We start from the raw sequence: 21,593 nt of genomic DNA, 5'->3' as shown, positions 1-21,593 counted from the left end.
AGTGAAAGTAAAGAAACACACACAGGGAAAAATCCTTTATTTGGAATAAAAGACAAAAAAACACACTCTTTTACCAGTTTATTAATCCCCAAATACACATCCAGGTCCGACGTAATCCACACGACACTGTCAGCTCTGCTACATGAAGATGCAGCAGCACCGTAGAACACGATCGTGCTGTGTCCTCTCCACGTAACAATGAAGTGAATCGCGCTGTCACCAAAGACTTCACTCTGCAATGCAGACGTCAAGATAACCAAATCTGCCTATCTTTATCATTAGACACAGTAGTTCAGTGGATAGGGTGCTCGCCTAAGAAGCATGACTTTGCGAGTTCTAGTCCTGGTCACGGTAAACAAATTTTTTTTTTTATTTTTTTATTTTTAATTTTAAATTATAATTATATATTTATAATTATAATTTAATTTAATTATGCACTGAGGGGAGGAGCCGTCATCAGACGGGTACAATTAGGCAGCTGGGGGTTGGTGGCAGCCCGTAGCTGCCTGCTGTACGAGGCTAACATACAAAAACATGGCGAAGCCCACATAATTTTTTGGGGGGACAAAAAACTCCTGCATACAGTCCTGGATGGAGTATGCTGAGCCTTCTAGTTCTGCAGCTGCTGTCTGTCTGTATGGAGGAGAGCAGACAGGAGTTGCAGAACGACAAGGCTCAGCATGCTCCATTCACTAGTGTATGCAGGAGAGCAGACAGCAGCTGCAGAACTACAAGGCTCAGCATACTCCATCCAGGACTGTATGCAGGAGTTTTTTGCCCACCAAAAAAATTATGTGGGCTTCGCCATGTTTTTGTATGTTAGCTAGGTACAGCAGGCAGGTACGGCTGCCCCAAACCCCCAGCTGCCTATATGTCCCCGTCTGAGAATAAAAAAAATAGGGAAGCCCTTTTTTTAATTATTTCATGAATTTCATGAAATAATTAAAAAAAAAATCGACATGAGCTTCGCTCCATTTTTGTGTCCAGCCAGGTACAACTAGGCAGCTGGTGATTGGAATCCGCAGCACAGGTTAGCCCGAGCTTTCTGGGCCCCTCTGCTGTGAATTGCAGTCCGCAGCCGCTCCAGAAAATGGCGCTTTCATAGAAGCGCCATCATCTGGCGCTGTATCCAACTCTTCCAGTTGCCCTGGTGACGGGTGGCTTGTTGGGTTATAATGAGTTAATACTAGCTTTGTTTTACTAGCTAGTATTAAGTCAGAGATTCTTAATGTCAGGCAAGTTTGACCCGGCCAATAAGAATCTCCAATAAAGGGTTAAAAAAAGACCACAAAGAGAAAAAATACTTTAATAGAAATAAATACACTACACAGACACACTTAGAGACTCCATGTTCATTACTCTCTCGCATCCCTCCACGATCCATGGTCTTCTGTATTCTTTCTCCTTTAACCCATGCAGCTCTGCTACATCAGACAGCGCTGCATGGGAGGAAGACGCTGCTTCCCGTGCAGTCTATATCACTCAGTGAGTGAGCAGCAGCTGCATGCTGTAAGCGGTGACGTCACCGCTGACAGGCGCGTTGCTATAGCAACGGTGATCTCCGTTATTGACCGGCTGTGGCAACCGGTGAATAACGGAATGGGGAAGCAGAACGGAGAGCCAACCATGTGCCAGAGCATCCCGCTGGTACACGGGGATGCACAAACGAGCACCGCATACCGGAGAGATGCACTGACAGGACCTAGCAATGACGTCATAGCCATGTGACCAGTCTGTAGCCAATGAGATAATAGACACGTGACTGGTCACATGCATTTTTTGATGTCACGGAAGGTCCTATCATCAGTGCTGGTTACCGGGAGAATGCAGCGATTATCGGAAGGAAAAGCGGCGGGAGACAGAGTGCAGGACGCGTCGCGGGGACAGGTAAGGGTTATGGCAATGTTTATTAACTGTATGTGTACATTTATAATGTGTTGTTATGTGTTTGTGTTTACCTGCCATTGGTTTCAATGGGGCTCGAGAGGTTCGTCGAACGGTTCGCCGAACCGAACTCGAACATGGCGCCTGTCGACGAAGCGAACCGAACTCGAGCCTCTAGAGGCTCGCTCATCTCTACTAGGGAATACTCCTGAGCGGCGGTGGCACTCAGCGGCGGCAGTTAACAGCACTGGTGGAAATGCCAATGCAGGGAGCAAAGCACATAGAAAGACACAGCGGGGTGCATATCAAAGGAATTATTCAGAAAGAGCGAAAATCACAGCAGTCGAATGCATCACTATGAAAAGGCGAATGAAATATAAATAAAATAAATAAGAGTGAGGGAAAAAAATGTATCAATTATTTAAGAATATATAAAATAACGGTACCAATGTAAACATATATAAATAATAAATATATATAAAAAAGGTGAAGAAATAAATGTGAAACTAAAACAAAAAAATGCAAATATAGAAACATAGAGCCAAATATAGTACAAAGTGACATGGTGTAGTGATTGAAGTTGGACGTGGTATCTGATGGAGGATCATAAAGTCCAATTACAGAGGTTGAAGAGGGGCTTATCCTTGGGCTGGAAGGCGTGATCCAAAGATGAAGAACAAAGTAAGTGAACCTCAAAGAAGAGGATCTAAGAAGAAAGGTTTTTGCTACATCATCTGAGAGCTGCATAATGTAAGAAAAGAGACCCTGATCAATGTATTACTTTAGTTAACTGGGCATAACAAACACAATAAGTGTTCTTAGATATAACATGAAGTAGAGATGCTGCCCCGCCCACATCACAGCTTTCTATGTGCATTGTCTATAGACAGTGAGCTGTTTAGCAGAGGACAGTGCATGGTTGGACAACTGTTATGAGACTGTAGTCCTTGCAGTGATAAGCACCTGGTGATAAAACCTTTATTGTACGTAAACAACAGCACACAGCCAGATAATTGACACAACCCTAAATTCAGTGTGTCAGTGCCTATCTCCTGCTGACTTCTGTATTTAACTAATTGAAACAGACAAATTTTTAATAGCTACTTTTATTACCTTTAGATATTTATTTTGTACTATAAAAACATTTTGTTTTTTATTTTTAGTTTTGTTGGAATTAATCATTCAAATAATCTATTGTTATAAGAATTTCTCTTTAATATACATTTTTCCTCTAATAAAAGAATAGCTACATTTCATGCTTTCAATTGTTTTTCTTGGTAAAATAAATAGTTAAACACAGCACCCGTCATTTTCTCGGTAACCTCATCTCTGCCGGTAATTCCAATGCGCTGTATCATTTTGAGTTTGTCTTTAAAAACTATCTGTCACCCTATATGTTTCTTTGAATGGTCCATTCTTCATTTATCCTATGTAGATTATTTTTGTCACTGTTTAACTTATATTTGCTTTTATATTTCATAAATGCATTCACATCCCCAATTCTGCCAAAATTATGGTGCTCACTTCTGCTATTATTTAACTGCATACTCATGATGAATCTTTACGCGGGAGTTACACTTGCGAGTGACTCACATCACATCACCCAACACGGCCACACACTATCCAGATACGAATATCTCAGCTGCATAGAAATACATGCAGTCAACTCACTCCAGAGTGTGCGGTTGTGCTGGGTGATGCGATGCGAGACTCGCGCAAGTCACATGCGAGTCACTTGCAAGTGTGACTCTGGCCTTATTAACATTCTCTTAATTTCAGCAGCTTGTCTTACATCCTGCACTTATAGCTCATGAGATTGGGTGTTGTGCACGCTGTTTCCACCTTCTTGTTGCTCGGTCCAAGTCCGGTTTTGTTCACTCTTCTTTCATATTTCTTTTCCTTTTTCTTAATTAATTCTCCTTTAATACAACTTAATATCCTTTTACTGCCATTTGTTTTTTCTTGATTGTATGACAATGCTTTCTCTTCATTTTTTTTTCTCCTGACTGTCACGATTCATGTTTATCTCTGTTGTTGCAGAGTTGTCATTGGCGCCTGTTCTGGTGGTCAGTGTTTTCCGAAGCGTGGCCAGTGGGAGGAGCCTATCCCTTCGTGCCTCATTCTCAGGATCACAGCACCTTATCATGGTGGCATTTTCATCAGATCGGTGCCAGTTATAGTTCTGCTTTGCAGTGTGTTCGCTGGTCCCCGTAAGTTTGTCTGAAACTGCCTGTCTACCGTGTCAGCCCTCCCTGATTCCCATCCTCCTGACTGCATCCGTCCTCCCTGACTCCCATCCACCCTCTCCGGCCCCTTCTCTTTTGTTCCGTCTCTGTGTACCCCGACTACTACCTGCTATCCCTGCTCCCGAACCTCAGCTTGTTACTGACTCCAGTATAGTTTTCCTTTGGTCAGTGACGATACCTCTTGGCTTCTGATCCGGCTCTCCCTTGACTCTGACTCCGCTTCCTCCCTGGTACTGTGTGATCTCCTGGCTCTGACTTAGGTTCGCACGACTTTCCCAGACGGATGCACAGATAGAGCTAGTTACACCTAGTAGATTCATCACCACCCTGCGTATACCAGGAGTTCCGGCTCCCCTGCAGCTATATTACACTGGCTTTATTGAATACAATCAATGAACAATAAAATATTTTTGGACACACATCCAGGGGCCACTAGTTTCCAGTTTTTGAATTATTTAAATCCCAGCATCTTTCTCTGTGCCATCATTGTGTCTTTTCCAGATGAAGCGTATTCAACTCTGAAGAGCGTAAATTAATAAAACTGCTCTTTGTTCAATACATCAATTCAATCATCTGTCCATCTTCTTGACCAGAAGCACAAGATAATTATCAATACATCCCTTTCTACTATTACATTTACTGCTGGATTGATTCCAGCATATGGAGCAGCAGAAGCTGATATCTATAGACCTACATAGCAGAGGTACCTGATCCAACCCATCCAGTTGAGCAATACCATACTATCTACAACATTTATTGCCCAGGTGATTCCCTATTGTGATTTTTTGTTACTTTCTAGCTATATACAGTATATGACAGAATGTGGGATAATGATAGATATTAATATAGCTGAGTGGAGGATACCAGGCACCGCTGATCCCTGTATGGCTGACAAAGCTGTGCTTTCAGGCAGGTGGAGACCTGGGTGCGTGTCCCAAAGCAAAGGCGATACAAGATCCTCAATGAAGAGATGAAAGGTCGCACTCCAAAGGTCGAATAAAATATTTTTCTTTTTATTCCACGATCACATCAGGGGTACAGGTAGTGCCACTGGACCCGTAGAAGCAAGGTTACTTGCGAAACGGCTGCCGTCGTCCGACGTGGCACACCCTCATCCTCCCTCACTACCTGTACCCCTGATGTGATCGTGGAATAAAAAGAAAAATATTTTATTCGACCTTTGGAGTGCGACCTTTCATCTCTTCATTGAGGATAGATATTAATATGTCATCACTCAATACTTACAAGGAGACATCAGCTTCAAGGTTAACATCTGATGTGCAGCCAGAAGCATTACTAGAAGCTGAAATGAAACATATAGATCTATTTAGAATCACTAAGAAATGAACAATCAAGGTATTCTTTGAAGCATAAATCTCAAGTAGCCTGAGCATTAAAGGAGTATTCTTGAGTTTGGAAGTTGTCCTTTATTCATGGGATAGGTTATAACTTCCCAGTTACTGGGGTCTGACCTCTCAAACCTCCAGTGATGCTGAGAAGAGTTCCATGGGAATGGAGCAGTGGTCGATCATGCTCACCGCTGCCTGATTTATTTATAATGAGGCTGCCAGTGATAGCCAAGCACTTATGATAAGCGAGCACTACCATGGTTATTTGCTCAGTACTCATAAGTAGAAATGAGTGATCTTGATCAGAAAAGTTCGGAGAACTACAAAATCATATGTTCCTTGACGGGATCGGGTCGGGATCGAAAAATCAAACATTTGATCAAAAAGTCGAAATGTTCAGTTTGTATCGGTACATATTCTGTTTGCAGAAACAAATCCTCTCCTGGCACCATCACAGCTATGTCAAGTATTGGCATGGCTGTGATTGGCCAGGGAAATCACTCTAAAAAAAGGAAGCAAAGTGGTTAAAGTAGGACATACCTACCTAGTCTACCCGCAGCTGCCATGCTATTTTTGGGGCCGCTAATTATCCCTCATACATATTCACTGATTTCCCCTATCCAACAGTATCTCTGATTGGCTGCAGTCAGACTGTGCTCCCACCCGGTCTGACTGTATTATACTGGTGTAAAATAAATAAATATAAATGCCATGCGTTCCCCTATATATTGATACCAGCACAGACAAAGCCCATGGCTACCGGCTACAGCTCCCAGCCATGCACTTATTTTGGCTGTGTATCAAAGTAAGAGAAACCACATGCGGAAATTTTTTTTTTTGTTAAATTTAAATAAATAATTTTGAAAAACTAGCATGCGGTCCCTCCCAATTTGATCAGAAAACTTAGGCGGGTTCAGCGATCACAACCTGATCCGATCCTCGGCAGGATGGCTCATTTCTACACATAACAAGATGTTAGATCTTCTTGAAAAATGCTTGAGTTCCCCATTTACTTCCATTATACTTGGTACACGAGTTGAGCCTGTCTGGACATCCGACTGCTCATTAAGAGTAGCGAGCACCAGAGCATGGTAGAACTCGCTGATCACTACCAACTGCTCTCAGCTTGTCTTCAGCACTCTCATGAATGAATGAAGTGGCAGGGTGCCTGATTGACCACCGCACTATTCCCATGGGGATCTTTGGAGCCTTGTTTTTTGGGTCAGTGGGAGTCCCAGATGTACTATGTACAATACCATTCCTTTAAGACATTGAATTGCTGGTCAGCATGTACAATGCTATTCTTATTAAATGTCTGCATGTTTGCAGAGTGGTTAGCTCTGGGGTCCTGGGTTCAAATCCCTCTAATGACAACATCTATAAAGAGTTTATATGTTCTCCCCGTATTTGCATGGCTCCAGTTTCCTCCCACACTCCAAAGACATACCGATATTGAATAATGGTTGTGAGCCCCAATGGGGACAGTGATGATAATGTCTATAAAGCGCTGTGGAATTAATAGCGCTATATAAGTGAGTAAAATAAATAAATACTTGCTCACCAGCAAATATTTATTAAGAATAATATTATACATGCACACCAGCAATTCAATGTAAAAAAAAAATGTCCAGGATCCAAACAAATGGGATGGAAGCAAGTAAAGCTTTAAAGTCACAAAATAAAGACTACTAATTTGCGTTAGCCACTGCCACTTTCATTCACTTCAATCAAGACTGGGGAGACCAGTGATTCCCTGGAGCAACAGGTTTATAATATATATTTTGTTATTTTTTTTTTAAAGCATTACTTGCCTTACACACAAAATTAAGCTGATGCTAGATAACCCATTTAAATATTTTTTGGGTTTACTTTTCAGGTACTTTTTATGTATTTACCATTTGTTTGTTGTCCACTTCTGACAAAGTTTTCTGCCACATGTCCAAATAAAATAATGAGCAGTTGCAACCCTATTCCAGTTGCAACAGCACATACAAGTCCTATTATCATGAGGATGATATCCCATTTATCTGCATGGCACCACTAGAAAGAAAAGAGCATACAAATATATTACCATAGATTTTAGTTTTTCTTTTTTTTTGCTTTCTTCTTTTCTTGCCATAGAAAATTTATGACATTTTATGAACTAAAATCTATATCATATCACATTGAGGGTACTTTGGAAAAAACAATGTCTCACAAAAAACCTCTTAGAGCAACACTAGTAGCAAAAACAATACATTTAAAGAATCTACAGATATCAGCTGCTGACATCATACAATAGTGCATCAGTCAAATATACACAAAGAGCTCTGCTAATGACTCGTATGTGTCATATTCTGGAAGAATAAATACATCAGGCACAGATGCACAGACAATACAAGCTAAGGCTGCTTTCACACATCCGTTTTTTCCTGTGCGGCACAATCCGGCCCTTTGTAGAAAAACCGCAACCGTTTTTTTTGCCGCCGGTTGCGGTGTTTTTGCATAGACTTACATTAGTGCCGTATTGTGCCGCATGGGCTTGCGTTCGGTCCGGTTTTTGCTGCATGCGGCAGATTTAGCTGATGCGGCAGCCGGATGGAACGTTGCCTGGCACGTTTTTTTGTCCGGCAAAAAAAACTGCATCGCGCCGCATCCGGCCGATGCGGCGCGATTTGCAATGCATGCCTATGGACGCTGCATGCTTCATCCTGCGGCAAACACCGCATCCGGCCGCCGCAAGCGTTTTTTTTCCACTGCGCATGCTCAGTAGCCTCAAGCGGCAAAAAACGGACGGCCCGCATGTCAAAAACGTATGCAAAGGATGCGGTATTGTCGCCGCATCCGTTGCATAGGTTTTACAGCCGGATTGGCCGGCTCTGCTAAAACCGGAGGTGTGAAAGCAGCGTTACTGAATCTCTCTGAATGCATCTGAGTGACGCAGCTTTAATGTCAGATACATCTTCACAGTGAGATGCGTAAGATAGCTGCCGGACAGCTCCTCAAAGGATGATATGTATTATCAAGGCTGGTAGCCTCAGTGATGTCAACTTGGAGCATGCTTCAGCACGTATAATGCTGAAGGAGTTAATAGGGTGTGTGAGGGCCGAGTTTATGAGCAGTGAGAGAAATGGCTGGCATTGTCTTCTTACATATATTGATCCTGGGGCATGATACAGCAGGTAAAAAGGAACCAGTTGTCCGAGTGTGTGGAGGTGTATAGACCTCCAGTATTGTTTGTTTTAGCAACAGACTAAGAGCTGGACATTAACATGGGTGGGCGAACCCACACTATTGTATGGACTATTTGTTTTATGTTTTCACTTTATGACTGAAAAGACATTTTACTGAAACAATTTTCTGTGACTAAATCAAAATGCAGCAGAGTAAATACAACCACTACAATTGATGCTAGAAGTGCGGGCAAGATTCCCAGGGAGCATGGGTGACTGCTGCAGGGAAACTGCATGTACTGGGTGAAGGCGGTCATAAATATAGAAGCACAGAAATGGAGGAGGTGGTCAAACACTTGGTCGTGTAGCAACACATGCAGCAGAAGACAAACAGATCCAGAAGATCCAGCAGTAACAACCCTAGTTGCAGTGGCAGCAGCAGCAGATGGATTCCTGGCAGAGGCAAGTCCACGGCAGGGCAACCTCACTGCCCCATGTCAAGGTGATTATTCACACATTCAGAAGACGGTATGAAGAGCCTTGCAAAAAATGACATTGGGTGATGATATTGAGGTGTTCTTGATGGTGTTCGAAAGAGTCATGAAATGGGAGAAACTACCTCCAGGAGTGCCATTGACTGGTCTAATTGACTTGGGGAGTTTGGTGACCCTGGTAAGGGTCACACTACCTCACTGGCTGATTCCTGGAAAGATGGTGGGCATCCGCTGGTTTCATAGGGATGCTAATGACGACCCCGTGGCCAGGGTGATCATAGAGACAAATTGTGGCACGAAGTCCCATGAGGTTGGTGTAGTCAAGAATTTGTTAAACACTACTACAATTGGGCAGTTCTTTGCCTTGTTTTGGGACTTGTGGGTAAAAAAGAAATTTCTAGGTTACTTGGACACAGCCATGACACCCTTAAAGAAACCCTTTCACAGCCTGACTATGAAGGTTTTTCCTTCTGTGTGCTAGTTGGCGATGAGGATGAGGCCAACATCTGTGAGGCCAACATCCCTGAGTTGGGGAAATCTGGGGGAAACTTTGGAACTGCCCAACTCAGGGACCTAACTCTTAAAGGGGCATTTAATGTAACCATTTTAAACAGGGTTGCTCAAGAGCCAGGAGCCAACACTGCTGTAAATAGGGAATTGTTATGTCGGGTTACTATGTAGAGAGATGAAGCAGTAGAGCAGTTGTTGGTAATAGGGACTTACAGACGCAGGGTGTTAGACATAGCACATACTCATGGTCACCTGGGGGTAGACAAAACACAGAATGGATGTGTCGCGGGCGGGGAGGAGGGTGTCGGCACACCGCGCTCACCCCTTCTGCTCGGGTCCGGCAGCTGCTCAGTGGTGGCTCGAGTCGTAGGCCGGATCCCGGGGGTTTCTCGAGCGACACTCCTCGCCCGTGAGTGAAAAGGGGGTTTGTTGGGTGTGGGGATTGTTATAGTTCGTGACGCCACCCACGGTTGTGGTGATTTCACCAAAGCTGCTCAATACGGGGATCCTGGGGATGGTGATGCGGAGCAGCCAGGTGTTGTGTTGCCCCTCCGTGGGCAGGGGTTGGTGATCCCGGGGCCCGGTGATGGTTGGTGAGGTGCGGGGCCTGGTGGGCGCAGGGACGCGGGGGCAGCGCTGTGGTACTCACTCAGCCTGAGACATGGACACAGTTTGTACGGTAAACCAAACGGCTGGTAGGACGGTCCCACAGACGGCTGCACCTGCACTCCCGGTAGGTGACGGTGATGTCCCTCTTCCTTGCACCTATGGTTGACTTGTGGTAGCGGTGGATTCCCTCCGGTTACCCTCTCCCCGACTACAATCTGGGCCGGAGGAGCTCTACACTTTGCCCGCAGGCGCTGGCCCTGAGAAACTGGTGCCGTGGCGGTGGCGGTGTCTCTCTGCTTCAGGTTGGGCTGTTGCCTTCAATCGGGACTTGGTTGTTGGGGGATCTACGTCCCCTTCACTGACGGATTCGGCAAATTTGGCGACTCCTAGCCTTGCCGGGGTCCGAGAGGCCCCTGCCCTGGTGCTGACTGTCCTTCGGAACACTGCTCCAGACCACCGGGCACACAGCCACCGGGGTCCTTCCAGGAACTTCCAAACGGTCCCCCTCCAGACAGTCACCGCCGTCGCTGACCTTGCTGATCTGGCCCTACACAAAGCTGGACCCTTCAGGCTTTCTTTCTCTTCTGTCACTTCACTTGCTTTCCTCCTTTTTCCACTTTTTCTACTTTCACTTTCACTTAACTCCTCTGCTTAGCTCCTCACACCTGCCCTGCCTGGGCTAATCTGCCTGGTTTTCCCGCCTCCAGAGTTGTGAGCTCCTCGGTGGGCGGAGCCAACCGCCTGGCCCACCCCCTGGTGTGCATCATCAGACTCCTGGAGGAAGGCAACAAGGATTTGTAGTTTAGCTATGATGTGCCTACCTGGAGTGTTGGGTGTGGTGGTGTTGTGACCTGTGACCCCTGGCTTGCCCAGGGCGACACAGATGCTCCAAAGGTTCCACTGGTCCAGCTGTCACCGAGAGATTGCGAATTATTTCAGGTCCCATCCCACCTGCCAGCTAACTGCCCTGGTTGCTTATTTCTGTAGTCCCTTGGTGCAGTTACCCATCAAGAAGGTACCGTTTGATTGCATTGCTATGTATTTAGTGTGACCCTTGGTTAATTCCACCAGATGGTATCTATATATCCTGGTGGTCCTGGGCTATGTGACACAGTACCCAGGTGCAATACCATTAAGAAACTCCTCCGCTAAGAGTTTTGCCTGAGAGTTGGTCTATATCTTTTCCTGAACAGGACTGGTGAAAGAGATCCTGATGGAACAAGGAACTCCATTCCAGTCAAAAGTCGTGAGAGAGTTGAAGCCTGTACTATGCGATTGCTTGTGCCAAACTGAGGTGTGCTTCAGCACAGTTCTGTACAGCACAAATGATAATCTCCTGGCTGTGAGTGCCCGTGCTCAGACGGCGTTCACAGGAATTGAGTCATGACAGTGACAGGGGTCATCAGCTGACCCTGCGCTGCCATATCAAACTATCGGCACCCCATGATCGCGAGCTCACATTAAAATGACAGATATGACCTAGGATGCATAGGTATGTCCTAACTAAGTCATAAAAGGGTTACTAGTTTTGATATTGGCCCTGTGATTTCTATGTACGCCACTGGACCATGTGGTAATCATTCAAGATGCCAACTCATTACAACTCAGCCATCTAATAACCATTTTTAAGTATACAATAAGTATAAAAGAGTTGTCCACTTTTCTTTCTCGGTAGGTCTGCATATGATAATCTAATCAAAACCTGTCCGGCTGGTGAAATCCTCAGTGATCAACTGTACTCTGGAAAGATGGGGGTTTAACTCCCCTACTATGTAAGGGCTCACTCACATGAGTATATACATGTTTACCATGTTGAAAGAACAAACTGTCCTATGCAAGGACTGTCACTTGCCATCATAAGAGACTTTCCTACTTTACTTATTTGCAAAGAAATTGAATGTATTGTGTGACGCCCTGGGCAAGCCAGGGGTCACAGGTCATGACACCACCACACCCTACACCCCGGATAGGTACACCAAAGCTACACAAAAATCCTTGTTGCCTTCCTCCAGGGGCTGATGTCCACACCAGGGGGTGGGCCAGGTGGTTGGCTCCGCCCACCGAGGAGTTCACAGCCCTGGAGGCGGGAAAAACCAGGCAGTTAGAGTTTGGAGGAGGAAGTGAGAGGAGAGTTCAGCTAGGGAAGTGAAGGAGTAAACAGTGAAGAGTTGAGTGGAGAAAGTTCAAAGTGAGAGGAGGGAGAAGGAGGACAGTGAGAGTAGTGAAGAGAAAGTGACAGTTGAGAAAGCCTGAAGTTGGTCCGGGTGTGTGCCCTGGACTGAGAACAGCAAGGTGAGCAGACGGCGGTGACCGTCTGCAGGAGAGTCTGCTTGGAGGTTGCCGAAAGGACCGTGGACGGGTGGTGGCCCGGCGGTACCGGAGCGGTATACGAAGAGAAGCCAGCACCATTGGCAGGGGCCTTTTGGATCCCGGCAAGGCTAGGAGTCGCCGTGAATTTGCCAAATCCGTCAGTGAAGGGGACCTCTGGGTCTCCCAACAACCAAGTCCCGATTGAAGGCAACAGTCCAACCGTTAGAGAGAGACACCTCCACCGCCAAGGCACCAGTTTCTCAGGGCCAGCGCTTGCGGGCAAAGAGGGGCTCCTCCGGCACATATCCAAGCCGGGGAGCGGGTTACCGGTGGGAACCCATCGCTACCAACATAGACTTAGGTGCAGGAAAAGGGACCGTCACTGTCAACTACCGGGGAAAAGCAACAGCAGCCGTCCGTGGGAACCGTCTTTCCAGCCGTGTGTTTTACCGAGAACTGTGTCACCGTCTCAGGCTGAGTGAGTACCACAGTGCCGCGAGGCACAGCGCTGCCCCCGTGTCCCTGCACCCCACCAAGCCCTGCACCGGCCCCGCCATCCCTCATCCCCCAACTCATCACTGGGCCCCGGGACAACCACCCCCTACCCACGGAGGGGAGAACTAACAACTTTGCTGCTCCCTGTCACCGCTCCCGGGATTCCCATACAGAGCAGCGGTGGTGTCCCTACAATCACCACAACCGTGGGTGGCGTCACGGACAATAAACTATCCCAAAAAAACCAAACCCCTTTCACTCACGGGCGAAGAGCGCCGCACGAGTCCCCGGGATCCGGCCCATCGCTCGAGCCACCGAGCAGCAGCAGGCCGCAGCAGCAGCGGCTGCCGGACCCGAGCAGTGGGAGAGCGCAGCGTCCCCTCCTCCGCCCGCGACAATTGCACAGCTGCATTGCTGTTTTTGTCTTTTAAGTCCAGTTGCTGAGGACAGGTAAAGGGAACCTGTCACCAGATTTGGGGCCTATAAGCTGCGGCCACCACCAGTGGACTCCTATATACAGCATTCTAACATGCTGTATATCAAGCCCAGGCTGCTGTGTAGAATGTAAAAAATCACTTTATAATACTCACCTAAGGGAGTGGTGTGATGCAGACTGGTCGGATGGGTATCTCCGTTCTCTGGTACCGGCGCCTCCTCTTTCGGCCATCTTTTTCCTCCTTCTTCTGTAGCCGGGGTGCATGACACGTCCTACGTCATCCACACTAGCCAGCATTGAGGTCCTGCGCAGGTGCACTTTGATCTGCCTGAGCAGGGCAGATCAAAGTATTGTAGTGCGCCTGTGAAAGACCTCAATGCCAGCTATTGTGGATGACGTAGGATGCGTCATGCACCCAGGCTTCAGAAGAAGAAGGACAAAAATGGCAGAAAGAGGAGGCACCGGTACCGAAGAACAGAGACACCCGTCTGACTGGTCTGCACCGCACCACCCCCTTAGGTGAGTATTATAAAGTGATTTTTACGTTCTACACAGTGGCCTGGACTCTTATATACAGAATGTTAGAATGCTGTATATAAGAGCCCACTGGTAGTGGCCGCAGCTTATAGGCCCCAAATCTGGTGACAGGTTCCCTTTAAAGAGAGTGGAGGGGTATAAGAGTGTGGAGAGAGAAGGAACACCCTCATGCTGATCAGCATTATATTGCTGCATTATCCTTATGCTGACGTTGGATGCAATTGTTTAATATATGATTAATGCTCATCCATGCACTTGTGTTGGGAAAGTGAAAGTAACAGTGTTAATTGCAGTCCACAGAAAAGTTAACAGTTAGTCAGCCTGCCAGATAGGAGGAGTATCTGAGAGTAAGGAGAGAGCTACCTCCCATTTCCAGTGAATCAACCATCTGTAGAAAAGGAAAGCAAGTGAGAGTGTGACAGACAAGGCCGCGCGGTAATGAGTGTGTGAAGGGAAAAAGCAAAAAAAGACATTGCAAGATTCTGATACTGGATCTAGTGGCAGAGTAATATGGCCGGAGCATCCTGGACTCTGGGTGGTAAAGTGGAAAAGACATAGAAAAGAGCCAGCTGTAGTGAGTATGGTCTAAAGCCAGAAACAGAGCCGTGGGTTATGGGCCCAAGGCAGCTAGTTGAGGAGTGGGCTAAGGAGGCAACTTGTAGGCCAGACCTGGTAGCCATAGTGAATAAGTACTGGATGTGACACGCTGATGTAAGAGTGCAATGACAACCAAAGGGATAACAGTGTTTTGAATGTTTGACTTTCAGGCTCTATATCTCACCATCCACTACAGCTCTCCGCATGAGACTACCTTCATCTATAGACAATCATCTTGGCTATCTCAGACATAAATTTGACTTGCAACTATTTAACATCTGATTAGTTATGCAGATTCTTGTCATGTCCCTGCATTGTTACTTTTTTGCTCCTGGTGTTTGAAAAATCTTTTTCTTCCTGTATATTACAAATTACAACCTCTTCTCCCATTCCCTAATAGCGCAGTGTGTTATTAAGTTGATTCCCAAATGATATGTCATTGGTTCAAATCGAGGAGCCGCCAAGAAGACAATTTCCAAAGAAAAGAGAAACAGCATCATTCAGCTCATCAATATTGGTCTCTCGGTCACCAAAATTTCCAAACTGCATCATGTGAGTGCCATGACAGTTAGAAGAATAAGCAATTAAGTCCGTTCCATTCATTCAAAAACCAAGAGGTGGATGTCCAGGCAAAATATTGACTTGTCACTGTATCACTGAAGAGCAGTGGGTCAGTGAAGGTCATACAAGAGAAATGAAGTATTCAAATCAGACAAGCTGTATCGCTAAAATATGTAAACAAAATGCATGTGCCTTTCTGTAAAACAGAAGAAGATGTGATTAGTAAAGAATGTTTTATTTTTATAAAATGGACTGCATTCCTACTTGTGAATATAATATACCCAGGATTCCTGCACCATTTGAGGGTATGCTGCCTGAATGGAGAATATCTAAATGCATAAACAACACCCCACATACACAGCCTCAGGTCACAGTGCCTCTCTTTGATCCATGCAACCCTTACGACAGACAACAACAAGGTAAGTTAAAGCGCACCAATCACCAGGATTTTCCTATATAACCTAAAGCCAGTGCTATACTGGCACTATCATGCTGATTCTATACATACCTTTAGTTGTCAGATAGGGTGTATCGTTTTTGAAACACAGGCAAATAAAGTTTGTAAAATGTACAGCTTTTTGATTGGCAGCAGCTGCCGATCAGCTAATAGCTGGGGTGGGTTTTGATAGTGATTCCCACCCCTTTGTCTGTTGTTCCTCCCTCTATCTTTTATTTATGCTAATTCTATTATAGAAGTGTAGCACTAATGATTTTGGCTAGAAGGATCTTGCTAATATCATACCTATGTGACCCAAAGTGGCGAGGTCTCAGCCAACATAGCTGATACCAGGAAACAACATTATTTTCCTGTTGGCTTAGGCTCCACCCCTTCTGTTCACATGGGTATGACATCAGCAAGGTCCTCCTAGTCACATTGATTAAGCCTCAACTATTTGTAAAACGCTTCAATAATGGAATTAGCATAACTAAAAGGGTGAGGAACAACAGGCAGAGGGGTGGGAATCACTATCAAAACCCACCCCAGCTATTAGCTGATTGGCAGCTGCTGCCAATCAAAAAACTGTTAATTTTACAAACTTTACTTGCCTGTGTTTCAAAACCTATACATCCGTGCTGACAACTACAGGTATGTATAGAATCAGCCTGATAGTGCCAGTATAGCAGTGGCTTTAGGTTATATAGGAAAATCCTGGTGATTGGTTTGCTTGAAGCATCACAAGAATATTGAAATCAATGTGCTCTTCATTGACACATTGGGTCGTCTAAAATGAAAGACGCTTTTTGCAGCCACCTTCCCTGTAGGATAAAGGGGGTAACAAACAGGGTAGCTTCCTATACCTCAAAATTTAAATATAGAATATTTTAATTTGATTTTTCTATTTTATACAACCTCTTTAGTGTTCCAAACCCAAAATACATATTTAAGTAAATTAAAAATATATATTTTAATTTATACTTATAGATACAAAAAAAACTGACCAGTTCCAGAAATCCCACCATTTCTATAGAGGGTTTCTTATGATTTGAATTGTTTGATTCTTTCCTAAAACAAATGAAAATAATAATTATTTCCTATAACATTAATACTTCTGAATACAAAAAGCAATATATAGATGCAGTTCACGTTACGTAGAAAGAAGAGGGCTCCTGTGCTAGAGCAGTATATGGGCCATTTGCAGTCCAATAGTTCAAAATAATGAAACCCTTTAGGTGTCTGTGACAGAAACTGATGGCTGTTCCGGAGGTGGACTTGGCACACTTACTTCTTGGGCTTTACTTTGCATCAAAAAATATGCCCAACACTGGCTGAAGTCTTAAGTTTACATACACTCTAAGCTTCTAAAACTCACTTCCTCTTTCAGCCTCACTTAATGGTCCTCCACAGCCACCTACAAAGATGGCCACACACTGGCTCATCTTTACCCGATTATGTTCCCTATCTTACCTCTCTAGCTCACTTCTAACCCTGTTTGACTACAACCTATTAACATTCTCTTCCCTCTCCTTTCCAAGTGTGCAATCCCCAAAGCGCAAATTTACACTCTTGCATAAATCTCAAAAACCCTGATCTACACTCACTTTCTGGTCTTTTCTCCCTCTTTCAGAAATAGGTTCCCTACATGATGCAGATGCTGCTGCCACTTTATATAATACCACAATAGCTGCAGCTCTTCATTCGGTTTCCCCTTTACGCACACCAAAACTTGCACAATCAACAGGCAACCTTGGCACACCTGCCTGACTAAAGCAATGAGACAGGCTTCCAGGATAGCTAAGCAAAGATGTAAGAGATTTCATTCTAATGAACATTTCATCCCATATAAAGGGCCATCACTACTCTTACGTCTGCATTTCCTGCCTGTTTCAAAAAAACCTACTTCTCATCTCTCATATCCTCCCTGTCTGACAATCCTAAACTGCTATTCAACACCTTCAATTCTCTCCTCCATTCCCAGGCACCTCCTCCCTCTCCTCCCATCTCAGACAAAGACTTTGCCTCATTCTTCAAGCAGAAGATTGACTCTATCAGAGAAAGCTTTGTCCTACAGTCCCAACAGACCCTTCTCATAAATACTCAGCCCTCTTCCTCAAAAACAAGCTTCTACGCCATTACTGAAGAGAAACTATGTCTACTGTCCAGATCACATCTCACCACCTGTGCATTTGACTTGATCCCATCTTACCTTATGCCCAATCTGAAAACAGTATTCATCCCAACCCTAACCCATCTCTTCAACCTATCACTAACAACTGGTATCTTTCCCTCATGCTTTAAACATGCCTCGATCACATCTATCCACAAAAAGCCCTCTCTTGATCCATGCTCTGTGTCTAGCTATCGCTTCATATCACTTCTTCCATATGTCTCAAAACTACCGGGACAGAATTTCCATCTTGAACTGTCCTTCCACCTCTCTGCCTTCTCCTTCTTTGACCGATTACATTCTGGCTTCTGACCACATCATTCAACTGAAACTGCTACAACTAAAGACTACTAACTGCCAACGCCTAACGACACTAGGCTGTCCGTTTCTTATTAGACCTGTCCTCTATCTTCAACACAGTGGACCATTCCCTTCTACTACAGATTCCCTCATCTTTTTGGAATCACAGACTTGGCCCTATCTTGGATCTCTTCATACATAACTGACTGGACATTCAGCGTCTCTCACTTTCATACTACTTCCTTAACTCGCCCCCTATCTGTTGGACCTCTCCTCTTTTCCATCTACACCTTTGGTCTGGGACAGCTCATGGAATCCTGTGGTTTTCAGTATCATCTCCCCATGCTGATGATAAGCAGACCTAACTCTCTAGACCCGATATCACATCGTTACTAACCAGAATCCCACAATATCTGTCTGTTATTTCATGCTTTTTTCTGCTTGATTTCTGAAACCTAAAGCGGACAAAACAGAATCCATTATCTTTCCCCAATCTCACTCAACCGCACCCCAAGAAACCTATCCATCATAGTCAATGACTGTTCACTGTCCCAAGTTCCACAAGCTTGCTGCCTCTGGGTAACTGACTCTTCTCACTCCTTTAAGTCACATATTCAAGCCCTTTCCACCTCCTGCTGACGCCAACTCAAAAGTATTTCCTGCATTGGTACATTCCTTAACAGGAAATTGTCACCTGATTTCGCACCTATAAACTGCGACCACCACCAGTAAGCTCTTATATGTATATAAGTGCCCAAGCCGCTCTGTATTACGTATAAAAACATATTTTATTATATTCTGGTCTCAGTTAGGTGTCTCCTCTTTTCCTTCCAGCATCATCCTCCTTCCCAGCTCAGTGTGGATGACGCATCCTACATTATCCACACAGAGGCCTCCATTGCGCTTCTGTGCATGCGCACTTTTCTCTCCCCTGCTGGCCTTTTTATTATATATACCCATTTTCACATGAAAAGTGCAATAAAATAAATAAAAATAAATAATAATAATAATAATTGCCAGGAACAGCTGCTTTCAAGCGCGACTTTATCGTTAGGTCAAATACTAAATTGCTGGACAATAAGTAAATGAGGCTGCTGCTCTGCTTTTATGCCAAATATTGAAGGTCTCATAGTGAGGGTAATGTATATATATATCACCAATTCCTGGTAATGGAATATATATATAGACCTCGGTACCCTCGCTGGTAACACCACAATAACCCTAAAAAAAACAAAAACTAGCTGCCACCAACAATCTTTATGGGGAGGTTGGCCGCTCTTTTCAGATACCATAAGGCTACTCAGGTTTAGGGTTTGTATATCAAGCAAGAGGAAATAAGCTATCAAATTTTGTATATTTAATCCAAACAAAAAGGCAGTGTTTATAAAATATTCAGGAATTTAGAGAAAGATACAATACAATATACACATTTACATAAAATAAAAAGGGAAAACTGAAAGAACACTACTATACCTGGTCACAGATATGGCTCAGATATAGGAGAGGTACCCCAGAAGAAGGTGGACAATCCTATGCACAGCATGTATTCCTCTAGGCATTGACCCATATTATAACATATTATAATGAGGCATTTGCTTATATCATCCTCTGTCACACCCATGCATAAACCACACATCTGGTGACCTAGGATAGGGGAGGTGACTTCAACTCTCACAGAATTATGGAATTCTCACTTTCCTCATATCTCCGCCTGGGAGAGTCCCATGCGGAAGATATTGCTGTCATATTTCATATGACGATTTTAGCCGAATGTGGATAGTAAACAAGAAGCATCTAATATGTTCTAGTTGGAATTGGAACAGCATTTAAAAGACGCCGGGACGCATCTCTAACTCCCAAGTTGACGCTAAAAACAATGCTGGCAGAGTATTAAGGCACTTTTACAGACTGACAATAAAACATACAAAAAATAGGATTTCATTAGAAAAAATGTTAAGAAACATTCTTACCTGTATAATGACTTGTATATAAGAAAAAATAAAAAAAGAGGAAAAAAATGCCTCCTCCACTTAGGCTATGCTCACGCTTAAGACTGATAATATTAGAGAATAGAATAAATCTTATAGGGATTACCAACAATCCCTGCCTAGAGGACTAGAATACACAATCTCTTCTCCATCAGCTTGCCCTTCACTAAATGCAGCTAAGAGTGATAATATTAGAGATTAGAACAGATTTTTTAGGGATTACCAACAAAGTCTGTAAGGCTACAATCCCTGCTTACGACTCTCTAATACACTATCCTTTCTCCATCAGCTTGCCCTATACTAAATGCAGAACAAGAGCGGTATTATTAGAGAACAGAATAGCTTTCAATAAGCCATGATAAGGACTGTTTCTTTACTCTTGTACCAATAGGTATTGTCATGCTATAACACACTGTCCCTTCGCCAACAGAATTTCTTCCAAGTGCCTACATTATTTTTGGGTAGAATGCAGCAAACATGGTGTCTCTGGGTCTTATATAGACCTGATGCCACTATGCGGCAAACCAATCACAGTATGCCAATAGCCAACATGGCTACGGCATTACCATGATTGGCAGGCAACCTCTTCATGTTTACTGGCTGATAAAGAGTCGGTAAACATGCTGGCTGGGGACTCAAGCATGGCATCCGAGTACCAGAATGCTTGATCAAGTATCGAGCCCACTAATGTTCGATCGAGTACTGAGCAGTGTGGTGCACAATCGCCCATCACTTGTTGCTATTAAATGGTTTGTAGTAATTAAAATGTCTGATAATAAATTGGTGTTAGTGTTGCCATATGTGGAGGGAGTAATGTATTAAACTTCAATAATGTATCGAATGAGCATTGCAACTTGTTTCCAGAGAATATTGATTGCATTGCAGTCCCAGAATAGATGTTTAAGATTAGCATTATATCCACATTCTCTCCAACAGAGGGGAGATTGGAAAGCAGACATTGTGTGCAATCTTGAAGGTGTAAGGTACCAACGAGTATATACTGTAGTTTGTAGTGTGTGTCATGAAGTGATTTTCTAATACATAGTTACATAGTTACTTAGGTTGAAAAAAGACCTAGGTCCATCTCGTTCAACCTTCCAGTTGTAAATTTATCCTCAAATCTTTCTCCCAATTATTAATGTCAATATCATTGTTGAGAGAGTTATATATGATCCTAGTCTGGATCCCCTCTATTTTTGATAACCAGCCAAGGAAATGCTGACAGCTGACGGATGCAGTCCACAGTTGACAGCTACATCGTTGCTGATTATCAAAAATAGGTGGGACTCCAACTCATTTTTTTTGTTGTGTAATCCCTATCAACATTTCTTTGTAGGGCAATTGCCCCCATTTTGCTTCTTTTTACAGCCCCCTAACCCTTACTATGACCATTTTACAGCCATTTTACAGGACAGAAGTTCAGTGTCTCCATTAACTTATATGGGAATAAGACAGGGCCATCTTAGTGCATTGGCTCGATGGGCATTTGCCTGGGGACCCCTCCAAGCTATGTATGTTG

This window comes from Anomaloglossus baeobatrachus, chromosome 6, assembly GCF_048569485.1.
Source record: "Anomaloglossus baeobatrachus isolate aAnoBae1 chromosome 6, aAnoBae1.hap1, whole genome shotgun sequence".
NCBI classification, from domain to species: Eukaryota; Metazoa; Chordata; class Amphibia; order Anura; family Aromobatidae; genus Anomaloglossus; species Anomaloglossus baeobatrachus.
The sequence above is the reverse complement of the archived record's forward strand: the minus strand, read 5'-3'. Positions refer to the sequence as shown.